General features: G+C 38.6%; 1 protein-coding gene across 1 annotated transcript in view; it reads right to left on the reverse strand.

Annotated features, from left to right (window-relative positions):
• LOC150081937 (kelch-like protein 10) overlaps positions 1 to 14,986 on the reverse strand; it is a 103,571-nt gene that overhangs the window by 79,333 nt on the left and 9,252 nt on the right. The gene's annotated exons all lie outside the window — the stretch shown is intronic.

Here is a 14,986-nt window from a genome sequence, read left to right on the forward strand (position 1 = left end):
TACAGTACTGTTCTTGTATGCTCCCTATCTTGTAAACTCTTCTGACCCTCCGGAGTTTAAACAGAAAATTTATTTTCTTCTTAGAAATGAGCTTCTTCAGATTTAAGGAAGTGAAGAAGAAATCTCAGTCCTGAATATTAGCTGTTGAAATATTTAAAGGAAAGTTAGTTTTTTTTAGTTTTTTTTTTTTTTTTTTTTTTTTTTGTTAGTTGTTAGCGCATCGGCTTCTGTGGCCATAATGCGCCTCCCAAAGTTTTTGCATTTTTTTACTCTGATCCAAGCCCGAGGCGGGATTCGAACCCGCGACCTTTGGGTTACTAGGCAGGAACTTTACCCACCTGGCTAGTCCGGTCGGCTTAAAAGAAAATATGTAAGGAATGATCCACATATACTCGATGAACTGAAATAATGTACTTTACAACGATTTTAAATTTAACTACTCTTATGAACGCACTTGTGAAAACCTAGGGCTTTTTTTTTTTTTTTTTTTTAAACTAGGATGACAGTAGCAATAGTATTAAACCTTACCAGAACGTGTCTTTACATTGCTTGCATTCTAGGCAGCAGGTTTATCTTATATGCAACTTTCCAGAGGGAAAAATAAGTTTCCAAGAGAAGTATGGGTATCACACAACAAGAAAATGTGTGACCAGTAGATAAGACGAAACGTTTTCAAAATGTAGCGTTTTTAGAAGAAATTCCAAGGACTGTAATTTGTAACTGTTAATACGAGTAAATTTGAATAAATAACTTCTAGATTTAAAAGATTTCCTTATTTTAAGCATGTTGCATTTTTCTCATTTTTGACACACCCTGTATAAGTCCTGAAAATACTTGTTGAACAAGCTAAAACTCATACACAGATATACTTTACGAGTTTCGATGAAAATCTGAGATGGTTTAAAAAGAATCAGACAAAATTATTTGGGATAACAATTAAATATCGCTGTTGAATTGCATAAAATTATCAAACTGTTTTAAACTTGTCGAACTGACCACAAAGTAATCGATTAAGAATCGCATGCATACGACTTTTACCAACCATTAAGTTTTCATGCACGGCAAATTATGCATAAAACAAGTGCTGATAAATGAAAGTAACAATAAACAGCTGGTAATGTGCAAGTAAAATAGTATTATTGTACCTGCATGCTTAACGGTCAGTAAACGTTTTATGCATGCAACCCTAAACCTGCCAGGATAATTCGGAACTTACCAGAGGCTTTTGATATAATCGAAATTAAATAATATATGTAACCATTTTAAATCCTGCCTTTTCGCAATAATTCACCATTTGGAAAAATCCTGCAAAACAAGTTCCTTTACTTTAATCGCTCAATACCTGAAGTAAGAAATATCCACTTCCGATAAATCTCGAACTCCTGAAAGTGACAATTCATCCTCGAATCTTTAGCATCTAAGTAGCCCCTTTAAAAAAATTGTTTTTGTGTTGAAAACAAAGCACGAAGACAACCTGTTATCTCTATTGATCGGTGTCTATATTTTCACGCAGGTAAAGCTTGCATATTAGTGTTAAAGTTAATTACTCTTTCATTTCAAAGTAGTTCTTAAATTATTTTTCAATACGTGCCAAGCGACCGATATCAGCAGAACCAAATAAACACCCTAGACTAAGTATGGCTCTGCAAGATCTAATTACTTAAAACACGGTATTAAAAACCCGTTTTTAATATAGTGCGGTCGATAGCGAGTCGTCTGGGTGATTACGCCGACACATTATTTACACACACCCTCCTCTCTCGCTGGCGGTACAGTACTGTATGCCATAAATCATTCCACTGAATAAGTCCCATTAGGCTGATACATGCTTTGCACTTGTACAACTACCGCAACCTAGAGAATGATGTGTGTTGTCTAAAGAATCACTGCAAGGAAAAGGAAACTTATTTAATCCTTGTATTGCAAAAAAAAGGCAGAAATACCGCATTAACTTCAACATATAAAGGCATATCATGATTTTTTATAAATACAGTTTTGTACGAAGAAATCACTAGTCTGCACTTGAATCTCTATCATTAGAAAGTCTTCTTTGAATGTGTCCCCCCTTTCCGTTGTAGCACGTTGTGAACAATTCCCAAATACACTACTCGACAAAATTAACAGAACACGTAGAAAACGTGGCGGTACCTCGTGCAGCTTGAGATGAAGCGAGACAAAATTTGGTATGGTGGTGTACCATAGGATAACAATGGAATGAGAAGACAGCGAAAAACTTCGGACAGGTATAAGGGCCATTTATAGGAGTTGTATAAGAATTACAAAAAAGAACACGTTACAGAAATCGATACAAGGTGCTTGAAAATATGGTCACATAACATCAGTACGACGCATGATCCCCTCCAACGGCCAAACAGGCGGTGAACCATGCTTGATATAAGGGTGTCTATAAGATTCTGTGGAAACAAATCCCATTCTTCCACCTGCCTTAGCTCATCAAGTGATCGAGCAGTTGGCTGTCGGCGTGCAATACGACGCCCAAGGGTGTCCCACACATGTTCGATCAGATTTAAGTCTGTTGATCGTGCTGGACACGGCAGTCGTTGAATATCTTCAGTTTCAAGATAATCCTCCACCACGGGAGCTCTATGTGCAGTGGCGTTGTCGTGCATGAAAAGAAAATCTGGGCCAACCGCACCCCTAAAAAGTCAAACATAGGGTATCTCGAGGATTTGTTCTCCGTACCTCTGCGCAGTTACGGTATCCTTATCAAAAACATGAAGAAGGGTGTGGCCATTGATCATTATTCCGCCCCACACTAGAACACAGCCTCCACCATAAGTATCCCCTTCTCTGATGTTGGAGGGATGGTACCGCATTCTTTCTTGTCTCCAGATTAAATAACGTCTATAATATGTTTGTAGGCTGAAACAGGACTCATCAGAGAACAGAAATTTACCCCATTTGTCAGGGCTTCAAGTCACATGTTCCTGGCACCAATTTGAAAGAGTTCTGCAATGATTTATGGTTAATGGGACACAAAGCACTGACTTCCTTGCGTAGAGTCCAATTGAATTGGGCCTTCTTACCACAATCCGGTTGGAAATGATTTCACCCGTGGCCGCAGCAACTTCAAGAGACAGAGACGTCTTCCTGTTAAAGCCAAATAGCGGTCTGTTCGGGTTGACGTAGACCTAGGGCAGCTCTTGTGATGGTTTCTGTCTCCCGAAACTGCTTACATAGTGCCGAGACGAAACTGCGTGACGCATTAAGCCAATGTTTCACCTCCGCTAGCGACTGCAGACCATTACCATATTTAGGGGTCACTTGAGCGCCAACTACGGTACTCTCAAACGCGTGTATTATTATACCTCAGAAATGGCCACTCGGCTTCTTCATTTTACGCGTTTGTGCTACTTTCAGATAAACAGCACTTCTCAGAACAGGTTCACAGATGTAAACTTACCATTCCAGAAGAGTGTAAACTCTTCTAATAGTAGATACCTTGTAAATATTTTGTCGACGCGAGTAAGTAAATTCTCTTAAAGCCGAAGAAACAACAGAACGTCATGTGGCAGTTGTAGTTACAAGTGTTAATGTCAGTGTCGATGATCAAGTTATCAGTATGCAAAGATTTTAACTTTATTCATATTTATTTTGAACATTCGAAATTAAGCAGAAAAAAGAAAGGCAGATAACGTATTAAAAGGTAACGGGTTTTTCAAATTGTGGAGTTCTGGGTTTGGTTTGTAGTTTATTGGCGCAACAGCAAAATAGGCTGCAACGCGCCAACAACGAAGGGTGCAGAGCAGCAGTTCATTATCAGCAATGAAATGCAGAATTACGAATCTTGCACTGAGCGACCCTTGAAGCTGTAGAAAAAGTCTAAAACGAAAGGCAAGAAAAGATATTCGCATGGAAATCTAGTAACATTCTATATGCACGTTTGAATGAGTAGACAAGCAGTAACTTGGAAGTACGAAATGCATAGAACCAGTATGAAAAAAAAAAAAAAAAAAAAAGAATAGAACTAAATTAATTAATTAAACCCCTATACACAACGTGCAGTCAGAAAAGGGACATTCGGCAAGCAGGAGGCTGTAAAATCCTATGTATGGTCTGAGGATGGGTTCCGGCAAGGTTCCCGAAACATTACCTTAATGTATAGTGATTTAGTTAATAGCTAAATAAATTATTTTAACATTCACGTCCCATAAAAGTGGTCATTATAGAAATCTAAATTCCATAAAAAAAGTTATATATATATATATATATATATATATATATATATATATATATATAAAATTTTAAAAATTTGCAAATTTCTGCCTAGTTTCGTTAACGAGTTCGCCCTGGCCTGCTGCTGTAATCTATGTTGCAAAACAGAAATGCACGATAATTGAGTTGTTCGCTGTTATGTGCAATGCGAAGCTAATTAACAATGTCTTTCAATAAGTTGCCATCTTAAATACGACGAAAACATTTCAGAATGCAGGATTTTCCATATACTGTCAAATCTGAAAAAAGGAGGATGTCATGTCTTATATACGTATGCAGATGTGATTTTTAAATTCAATTTTAAGCGTCATTGAGCTTATTCGCAAACAAATAAGCTCAATGACTGCGTGTATGGCATAGCAAAAAATGCAAAAACGGATGTTACACTTCATGTGATGATGTCACATGTGCCTAATGTTTATTTGAATCTTCCTCTGGTTGTGCTGATCAACGCAGGCGCGTTTTTCAGAATATATTTCCTAAATCGAAATAGCAAAAAAAAAACGTTTGTGGAAGACAAGCACAACAGGCATTGTTAATGAAATTGCAAGGATATGGAAAGAAGAGGCACTGATGGCTCTGAACAAGTCAGTTAATGTACGCAGTTCGTTATATTTCAGGGGCCTTAGCAAATACAGGTAGTAATTCTTCATAAGTCAACCCATCAACGTGAAAATTTACTACAAATATTCCTAAAATATTCTAAGTATTGAAATTTTGAAATGGGATCAGAGCTCCTGTTCCAAATTTATAGTAATATTCCTGCAGGGGAAACTGGGGACGGAATGCTATGAAATCGGAATCGAACTTAGAACCATCCCAGGAGCCAAGAGAATAAATGTTGAAAATTTGGTAGCAGTCGGCATTTTTCTTAGCGATTAATGCGAAAACAGTTTCTTTTATGCCGATTTTTGTAGGGGTAAGGGATCGGAGGCTGTGAAATCGCAAATGGTCCCGAAAGTTTCCCACGGACCAAAAGAACGTAGGTTGAAAATTTGGCCTCGATCCGAATTTTCTTTCTACAGTAACACGCGAAATATATGCTTTCATTTATACAAATTTTGTATGAATACGTTTCTGTGGTCGGGGATGGAAGGCAGGTGAAGGTATGATTGAAAATGTGATATTGATTTAACTTTTTCTTATTAAGTAATGTCTAAATCCCATAACATACTTCCATTACAATTTGAGTAACCTACGCAGTGCATCACATTTCCAAACACATATTTTTTTCTTTTTCAGTGATTAACTAAAGTATAAAGGGTATAGTGGTGTATAGTGTGTTTAAGGTCTAACGGCACCAGGGGTTATCCCCATCTCCGCGTAGTTTACATTGTCGTGTGATACAGTACACTGTACAGAGATTTGAAAGTGTATGCATATTGTGGTGCGTATTGTCGTGTACCGATGTTCTTCTGGCCATTTTGCCGCTGGGACCCAGGTGGGTCCCAACGTTGCCCACAATAAGCCCCGTGGAGGCAGACCAGGTACACCAGTAATTTGTTTTACTCTAGTAGGCCCAGCCACCTAATGTCCTGAGATTTCAGTGGCTAGGGCCTAAAAAAAAAAAAAAAAAAAAAAAAAAAAAAATTGGGGAGATAACGCTAGAATTGGAAAAGTGTGGTGAATGCGGTTTAATTTTGTCAAATTTAAATTTGGACGTGTGGGACGTGCGCTAGTGTACAGACAGAGTAGGGGAGAGAGACTGAAGGCTGGGGGGAAAAGTCAGAAGTATGGAGACGAAAGAGAAGACGACTCCAATGATTGCCAGTGGAGCACGCCACCCACCAGCCTTTCTCCTGGTGGGGCATGGGTATGCCCCACCAAGAGAAAGTGGGGGGTGGTGAGGAAAGAAGGGAACAACAGATCGTCCCCTTCCCTCACCAGGATAGGGAAAGAAAGTGGGTGAGGCTAGGTGCCCTAACCAGATCGTCTACTGGCGAGGTGGCAGCTTAGCTGCATTTAAAGTCTTGGTTTTCACAATGTTTCCAGCCAGGGCTCAGGCTGAGGTTCAGTGCAGGGTTCATAGTGATGAGGCTGTTGTGGTCATGCTAAGTGGTTGCCAAGTTTCTTGGTTCCGGTAGGGTTCTGCGCCTTGTGAACAAGTCTTGGGCAAACTTTGTGAATGGTTTGTAGTTCTGTTCATCATCAAGTAGACAGTGTTCCTGGGATCGTAATGGAGCTGAGTGATGGGAAGGGCTCAGAGATCTTCCTACAGATGGCGGTCGAACAACAAGTGGTCCCAGGTTTCTTGGGAGCCACATGCACATAGGGGGTTGTTTTCGATGCCTAGCATGGTGAGTTTGCTGCGGATGGCGCCATGTCCAGTTTAGAAGATAGGTAGTTTGTAGTCCTGGTGAAAACCAGGTCGGGAACTGGGGAAATACTCTGTCGATGCCCGGTATAAATTTTCGAGTTATTTCTCCTGTGGGGGAGGTTGTCCACCTTTCCTGCCAAATTTGTTGTAGGTAGGTCAGAAGTCTTCTTTTCTCGCTGGGTCTGTTACTTAGTGAATCTGTTGTATGGTCGATATAGGTAGTGGGTTTGCCCCTACTGAGTTGGTAGAGCATTCCAACACGTGTGACCTCCAGGTCAAGGGGTAGCACCTCTGCCAGTACTTGCAGTTCGTGCGTGTTAACCGTATTACACGCCCTGGTCATGTTAAGAACAATTGGCCTGTGAATGGACTCCAATTTTCTCTTATTGACTACGGTGGAGGCTTTGTGAAACCACGTCCCAGAGACGTAAGTGATTGCGGGAATGAATGCGGCTTTATAAAAGAGAGCCAGTGTACGTTTTTTCAACCCCCAGTCTCGGCGAGTCACCCTGGCCACCACTGCCGTGTAGGTCCTGATCTTTCTTTGTATATAGTTCAGGTGTGGGAGGAAGGATCTTATCTATTATTATATATAGAGGATTCTTATCTATTATTATATATAGAGGATTCTTATCTATTATTATTCCTAGGTGCTTTAGTGACAAGTTTGATTGTAATGCCATGGATCTTGATCTGTAGTGGTCTTGTCGCCAGGGAGCCTTGTAGCAAGATGGATTGAGATTTTGTGGGTGATATTGTGAGGTGGTGGAGTCGTGCCCAGTCCATAAGGGTGGTGAGGGCGCGATTTGCATAGGTTTCAAGTTGAGCCCCTTGAGTCAGCGGTCAATATTGGTGACAGATCATCTGCATGGGCCTGAATGCGGAGCTCCTCAAGGTCCATACTCCGGAACTCATCCAGAGCAGCGGGCCAAGAACCGAGTCCTGGGGACAACCTCGGCAGATTTTCCTCTTCACTTGGCAATAAGGTGCCTGGACTACTACACTTCTCTTTGTATGGTAGTTTTTACGCAGTTGTAGAGGTTATTAGGGAGTTATAAAGTAAATATAGTTAACTCTTTATGAATTAATTACTAAGATTATAGCTTTACGGAACACTTAATAAAACTCTATAGTTTGACGTTTCCCAAACTTAGCCAATCAGTTTAATTTGAATTCTATAATATTTACTGCTCTTCTTCCATATACTCTTTTTTTTTTTTCTTTTGTCTATTTTATCTCTCTATATAAGTATCTCTTCACAAGCGAGTTCAAGAGTCTAAAATAAAAATACACGCAAAGCGTGGTGCACTGAATGTCTAAAGCTAACGATGCTGCGTTAAAACTCGTGAATTTCTTCTTTTTTTTTTTTTTTTTTTTCATACAAACGAATACTAACTGGCGGTTTTCTATTTCTTCGATTTTAATGAAATTTGGGATTACTCGACAAATCTTTCTATATGAACCAAATATAGAATCACGTGAATATCCATCCAGTACGAGTTGAGAGGATATATACAGACGGAAGGACGGGCGGACATGCTGAAGACAATAGGTGCTTATGCATATTCGTATGCTAACGCGCTTGAAAATGGGCCATTTACGATTGCCACATACGTCATTAGCAAAGGCTCATGATGCAAGAAAGCAAGCTTATATAGCGTCAGCCAAAAAAAAAAAAAAAAACGCTTATTCCACCCATCCACTCGCTCCAAATGTTTGTCAAGTTCTGCCTTGAATCTATTTAAGCTATCAACTTCTACAACGACAGATGGAAGTTTGTTTCCACCAATCAACCACCCGCTGGCTAAAAGCAAACTTCTGCACATCTATCCCACAACCGTCTTTCCTCAATTTCAATTTATGCCCTCTCAGGCAAATATTCTGAGAAAGAGGAACTATCCCATCCGCATTGAGAATGCTCAAACCATTCAAGGCTTTATACACCTCAATCAGATCACCTCGCAGGTGCCTAGTCTCCAGACACTGTAATTTTCGAAATTTTAACCCTTTATTCCATTCACTAATCTTGCTGCCCTTCTCTGTACTCGTTCCAACAACTCTACATCCTTCTTAAAATGAGTCCTCCAGACCTGTATACAGTACTCAAGGGGTGGCCTGACCATTGCCTTATACAAGGGGATAATCACCTTCTTATCCCTGCTAGAAACATTCCTGTATATCATTGACAAGGCACCATGAGCTTGCAGACCGTCTGCACTGCTCAGAAAACTTCATATCTGCCTGCACAAAATTCCCCAGGTCCTTTTCATTCTCTACCACTGTCAGTGTCGTACCACAGAGTTGATATGTTGCTCTGGAATTACTGCTTCCCATATGTAGTACTTGACATTTGTCAATGTTAAACTTCATTTGCCACCTCTCAGCCCATCTGCTCAATTTTTCTAGATCCTGTTGCAGCAGTGTACTGTCATTAGTGTCATTAACAAGCCTGCCAACCTTCGTATCGTCTGCAAACTTGGACATTAAGCCTGATATACGATCATCAACATCATTTATAAATACAGAAAACAACAATAGACCCAACACTGAACCCTGGGAGAATCCACTAATAACATTAGTCCACGATGAGCAGTGTCCATTGATTACCACTCTGTCTTCTCCCACTCAAGCATCGCTTTATCCATAGCAGCAATTCGCCTCCATTGCCACACTGCTCCAACTTGTGCAGCAGTCTTCCATGTGCAACATTATCAAAGGCTTTTCTAAGATCCAAATATAGGATATCAAAGTTATTTTTGCATCCAGTTCCTTTGTGACTACATCATAGTATCCAATCAAATTAGTCAGATAAGACTTTCCCTTAACAAACCCATGCTGTGTCCGAGCTATAACTGAAGTCTTGTCTAGATGATCCTGCAATGCTTCTTTAACCAGTGCCTCCATTAATTTCCCTGGAACAGGAGTTAAACTAACAGGTCTGTAATTACCTGTGTCTCCAGTTGATCTTCCTTTGTGGATTGGGGTCACATTTGCACATCTCCAGTCCATGGGTCCAGGGAAGCTCTCATAATTATGACTAAGCGTTTGCTTACTTCCTTTGCCGCCTCCTTTAATATAACTGGATAGATTCCATCCACCCCAGGTGACTTTCTTGTGTTTATCTTCAACACTTTCTCCTCCACTTTACTCTCAGTTATTACAAGATTATCTAGATTACTGCTAGAGTTGAATACACCTCTGGCATTCCCCTCCCTGAATAACTACTCATGTGTGAATGTCAATGCAAAATATTCATTTAGTTTGTTAGCTACCTGAGCAGGATCATCAACAGTTGAACCATCGATATCAAGTGGACCAATCTGATTCATTCCCTTCCTTCTAGAGTTTTTCATTGCATCCTTTGCCAAAGATTTCTCGTAATCTGCGTTCGCCTGCCTATCCTCCTTTGTAACTTGGTTGCAGACCAGCTTATATCTATCATAAGCTTCTCTGTCACATGTTAATTGATATGTATCCTATGCATTTTTCTTCTCTGTCACATGTTAATTGATATGTATCCCATGCATTTTTCTTCTCTGTCACATGTTAATTGATATGTATCCCATGCATTTTTCTTCTCTGTCACATGTCTAATTAGTTCATCTGACATCCATTTAGGCCTAAATCTTGAACAATATTTCTTTGTTGGTATGAAAAGCCTAGTATCTTCCAAGATCAATTCTTTGAATGCGTCCCATTTTGAGTTTGCTGTTGGTAACATCATCAGTTGGTTCCACAGTATAGAATTTAAATACTGTCTCAGACCACCGTAGTCACCTTTACGAAAGCAAAAACCCTTCCCTTTACCCTTGGTGGTAGTTACCTCTTTGAGAGCCGCCTCCGTAGCCAGGTGGGCAGGAGCAGCAGTGCGTAGCACACGCTTCTTGATTAGACCGGGGTTCGAGCCCGTGACCACTAAATACGGAAGATGCGGAAAGATCAGTGAATGACCACCGCATATCCCTGGAACAATATGGTCTTAGTTGCTAATGCTCCTGAAAAAAAAAAAAAAAAAAACCTCTTTGAGTAAATCCTACTCCAGCGCACTGTGATCACTGCCACCTAGTGGTTCCTTTATCTGCAGATTCTTGATGCATGAAGAATCACTACTGATAATCAGTTCAAGAGTATTACTCCCTCTAGTTCCCTCCCGAACATGCTGATGTAGAAAACAATAAATCCACAAAAGCCTTGCTAGTGTGTGAGTGACCAACCCACAAATTCCAGTCAATATCCGGAAAATTAAAATCCCCCCATTATAAGACACTAATTTACTGGCCCACTCTATTTCTTTGCACAATTGCTCATTATACTCATCAGATTCATTAGATTTATAACATACACCTACTCTCATTTTTCCTTTCCCAGTGCTTATGTCACACCAATTGGATGCACTTCCTTAGATTTTATGTGTTTCTTAACTAACAGCATAACCCCTCCTCCCTTCCTGTCTTGTCTATCCTTTCTGTACACGCTGTACTCCCCAAATTCCAGTTCTGCACTGCTTATGTCTGTGTGACACCATATCTCTGATATCCTAACAATATCTGCCTTTGATGTCTTGACTAGCACTTCAAGCTCATAGAATTTATTAACTATACTCCATACGGCAGCAATCAAAGTGATTCCAAGCTATATATCATTGTGGTGACCTTTTCTTATAAAACAAAGATGAAACAGTCAAATCGACAGCAGCTTGCTTTCAGTGCCGGCAATGGAAGAGAACTCTACACGGTACCTTTAAAAAATATTATTAACATTATTATTACATTATTAACGAAGTGCCTGTCTGGCAGTTAGTAATAATAATGTGCTGTGATAAGTATAAGAACTGGAGTAGCAAGGGTATTAAAAGAGAAATGTGAACATTGGTATTAACAGGTGAGATTCTTGCGTCTGCAGCCTCATTTGCCAATTCTACAATCTGTAACTGAATTTCCAAGACAGTGACAAGTTCTAAAACGCTATGAAAGCACTCCGCCATACACCATTAATCGTAGGTCAAGTGACTTACTTGACCTAATGCCACTTGACCTAATGTCTAATGCCACTGGGAAGGTATTAAGAATTAGAGAAACTGTTGGGGAAGTGGGCATACGATCGACTCATGTCAATAGCATAGGACAAAATTACACTTGCGCTAGCTCCGCGAATGCTTGTGAGAAAACATTAATCACCATAAACAGTGAAAAGGAAATTATAATAGGAGTAATACCAGCCAAAAACCTAGGACCACATAGAAAAATACTTTTAACTGTAAGGGGTGTATCAGGACTTTCAAATGCAAAGTACAAAACTTAATTTATCCATACAGTAATTACAGGAGTATTGTAAGCAAATTAAATGAATCTGAACTTTTGAACACATCAAATAATGCTGGTGTAGCTCAGCTTATTAAAGCATTGTGCCACTCAGAAATAGGAGATTAAGAATTTCATTTCGGTGAATACTGGGTGTTCAGAAGAGATATGGACGGGCAGAAGACATGTGACATATATAGTATTGTATGTACGAGGGCTCAGGAATGTTAGTTCAACTCCGCCCAGGTTCTTTATGATAACACAGAACTCTGTAAAACCGCTAGAAATGTGTGTAATTATGTTTGTGCAGTGCGTGTGTGTGTTATTTTGTTATTTCTGGTCACTTTAGTCAGGAAATCGATCACCTGGAAAGCCTGTCTAATTTCCGTCTACACCACGGGGAGGTGGGTCACAACAAGGTGTATCCCTAACCACCAAAAGGTGGACCACTATATTTTTTTCCCTAAAAGGGCCGAAACCCGCACTCACTGAGGTAGCGCTTTACTAGTGGGTGCAGAAGGACAGGGAAATGATGCTTCTCATAAGGTGGCAAGAATATTCCCTAAGTCTGATCACGGTAATGTGGATGTTGAATCAGCATAATGTGAAATGAAGCGATAAGGGGAAGATGTTGGTTGAGGTATCTGAGAATCGTGACAAAAATCTCTTTGAGTGGGCTATTAAAATACAACTGTCTCATAATGGGCAACTTCAGCCTACATACTGGAATATATGGATCGAAAATATACTGTATGTTAATAGTTTTTTTTAACAAACTGGAGGACTGACATTTGTCTCAGCAACGTTCGAGAGAGTACAAGGAATTCTAATATATAGTTCTCAATATAAGGTCTGACTGTATCAGAAACTTAAGAGTGAGGAAATCAAGAATAGCCAGTACCTTAAGATCATAAAATGGGTTTCGTTTAAAGAAACCTATGTGGTTAGAAGAATTCAATATAATGAAATGAGATATTTCTTGATTTCGATCAATTGGAAAAAATACTGTATAGTGTCGATACATATATGCTATGGGAAATACTGATGGGATTTATCGTCGAGGCCACAAACGTGTTAGTACCAGTGATCCAGTTCGGTAAACGTAAGGTGACAAAACAAGCAAAGGAAACAAGCATGGAACAATTACAAATAATAACCTGATTCCGATTTGTGCAAGCATTATAAAAGAATATGTAAGAAAGCTATTAACAGCTTTTAAGACAGGGGGAAAGCTCATTACGACAAAATACTAGGGGAGAGAGAGAGAGAGAGAGAGAGAGAGAGAGAGAGAGAGAGAGAGAGAGAGAGAGAGAGAGCTAAGAACTAAAACAGCTTCTTTTCAAATATGAATACATAACAAGTCAGATGACGTAGCAGTGTGTTGCATTTAGGAGGGTTAACAAACAGTAATAATTCAGGTTTTATAAAAAAAAAAAAAAAAAAAAACGAGCAAAAACCAAACTTTTACGAGCAAACTGAGAACATTTCGCTTCTGCGCATCAGCCACATGTGCCCATTCATTCCTTATTCCTCCAACCAGCGCAAGGGAACAAATATAATATTCAACGTTCAACTACAATATATAGTGTGTAGATAGCCTATGCGATATATATGGAAAAAAAATATAATTGCCGGATTACTTTTGGTTCGAATTTAATGAAATTTTCAGGTTTAACAAATCGTTCTAAAAGAATGAAATGTAAAAGTTCAGATCCATCCACTGGGAGTCGATCTATTACATCCGAAAATTCCATGAAATTTCATCCATTGGAAGTAGAGTTATTACATGTGGATGAGTTGTCATGGTATTGCACTACCTCAAATAAGTGAGTGGATACCACCACTGGGTGGTGGTATCCACTCACTTATTTGAGAATAAGTAACAATAGTCTTCTCCATTGGTGAACAGTTACTTATTCAAGGTAGTGCAATACCATGGCAACTCTTTGTGAAGGTATTCACAATGTGAGATATAATTGAAATGATGCCAATTCATCTACCTAGGTAGATGATCACTTTATACCTATAAGTATAAAAATTATGCAAATTGCACTAGCCCATAAGTCAGTAAACACGTTCGCAGTCTAGGCAAAAATATCCTTTAATTAGGAAATATATAAAATCTCATGGAATAACAGAATGCTAGATCTAATGAAGTTCGCCTATGAGCAGCGGCTTGTAAAACATTGAAATAATTTGTCTCCCCACGTGAGAGAAGCAGTGATTCTAGCTAAATTTAAAGCAAAATTGGCTAGATTTAAAGCAAAATATTTAAAGCAAAATAGTACGAATATTCTGCTTTTATTTTATTATTTTTTTAATTATTTATTTATTTATTTATTTATTTTTATTTTATTATTATTTGTTTTTTTTTATTTTTTATTTTTTGACTGATGCAGAAAAAGATCGCTTCCTAGCATCATTTGCCCGTATTAATACTAATTTGTCGATATTAAAAGGACTTGTATATTGTCAGAGAACACAATAGCCAGATGCACTAGCAAAAATAATCAATGCCCCTTGTTGAGATTTTATTCCTTATAATAATTCTTGACAAAGGGAAAAAAGCGAGAGTTTTTAAATTTATTATTTAAAATTTTTAAATTAAAAACTTCGTTATATAAAAAAAGGCGTAAATGGGGATTATCTGTACTTCTGTCAGAAATCAACTCATTAACTTTTCGCCACTGAATTTCGAAACGTATGATTTCTATTGCTAAGCAACATACAATATACAATATTTCAAAATAATTACGTTTCATTTAATGTTAATTGCAGATGGAATTAATTAGGAAATATGAAACCGGTGAGCGCTACTGTCTTTTTTAGGCCATGCTTTAAAATATTAATGCATTTTTTATGCACCCTGCACACTGAAATTTGTTGTAGAAGGCAAAACAATAAGAAACTTAAAAAATAAAACAATCAATGATAATAAAATGTAGTTTGATATTTTCAGAAACAGAGTAGGCATAAATCTGAAAACTAAAGTAATAAAAAGTTAATTTTACATATTCCAAAATTTTATTTCTTCGTTGTCATACTGATTTTTTTTTTTTTTTTTTTTTTTTTTACGAGATTTTAAAACAAAGAACTGATGGGTATACCCCATCCCCATACATTATAGTAGACA

This window comes from Mastigoproctus giganteus, chromosome 8 (genome assembly GCF_048544385.1).
Source record: "Mastigoproctus giganteus isolate SK-2022 chromosome 8, ASM4854438v1, whole genome shotgun sequence".
Lineage (NCBI taxonomy): Eukaryota > Metazoa > Arthropoda > Arachnida > Uropygi > Thelyphonidae > Mastigoproctus > Mastigoproctus giganteus.